The sequence below is a fragment of the Pan paniscus genome, chromosome 8 (genome assembly GCF_029289425.2).
Source record: "Pan paniscus chromosome 8, NHGRI_mPanPan1-v2.0_pri, whole genome shotgun sequence".
Classification (NCBI taxonomy): domain Eukaryota; kingdom Metazoa; phylum Chordata; class Mammalia; order Primates; family Hominidae; genus Pan; species Pan paniscus.
This window is the reverse complement of record NC_073257.2, coordinates 90,853,716-90,854,974: the sequence shown is the minus strand read 5'-3', so window position 1 is coordinate 90,854,974 and position 1,259 is coordinate 90,853,716.

Below are 1,259 nucleotides of genomic sequence, written 5' to 3'. Positions count from 1 at the left end.
GCCTCCTTGAGAAAACCTCTGATAAGCTGGTGTCCAACATCGGCTGGGATACCTCTGCTTGTGGGGAACTCACTTCTGCATTTCCTTCCAATGCAGTTGTTCCAACTCTGGGCAGCTATACTGTTGTTCTTTGGCTCAAAATATGGAAAGACACAAAATAAGGAGGATTTAATGCTAATTTTAACCCTTGGGTAGAAGACACTGTGTTTACTCCCTTTCACTTGACAGTCCTTGAAAGAGTTGAAAATAGGAATCGTGAACCTTCTGAATTTTGTTCAAGCAGAGCAGCAAAGCTCCCTTCTACTCTTGTAATTATATCTGAGTATGTTTGAGATTGTCAGTTTTCCTTCTCAATCTTAGAACTGAGAACTGAATACAAGACTCAGGTGAGGCCTGACTAGGAAGTCCTTTAATGGAACTTTGACCTTCTTTGTTCCACACTCTCTACTTCTGTTAATGCAACCTCAAGTTGCTTCCACCCCAGGAAAAGATAGAGAACAATGTTTGCAGGTACTGAACAGCTGATGACCAAAACTCTCTTCTCTTGCTCAGGCTGCTCCCAAGACATAGCTCTCTCACCCTGTGCTTGTATAATAAAGGTTATTGGACACAATTGCAGACACTTTTCCCCATTATGTCTTTTTTTTTTCCTTATAAGTTTTGTTGCATCACCACAGCCCACTGAGGGCTTTGGGATCAGAATTCTCCCATCCGCCTGGTTTGTTGTCCCCTCCTAATTCAGTGGCATTCACAGATTTGATAAGGAGCTTTCTATGCCTTCATTCAAGTATTTGTAAAATTTGTTTTAACAGGACAGAGTCAAGGACAAAGCCTTTTCTCAGGCCCCTGGAGAGCTCCTGAACTGACAAGCTGAACAGGAATGAATTAATCAGCAAGCCCTGAGTATGATTCTTGAAGTGGTTATAAGTCCACCTTCCTGAATGTATTATTACCTTAGCTAGAATTTTTCATGTTACCCAAAAGGATATCATAAAAACTTTACTATATACCTTCTTGAAATCCAAATAGTCTGTGCCCAATTTCATTTTCCTGCTTTATGTGATAGTTACACACACACACACACACACACACTCGTGCATGTGCAAAAAAAAGGAAGGAAGGAAGAAAGAACAAAAGGAATAAGAAAGGAAGAGAAAATCAGATTTCTGCACCAGGATTAGTCTTTACATGGACACTGTGATTGCTAGAAACCAATAGAAGGTCATGGACAATGCAAAACCATTCCTTTAATTGCTGTA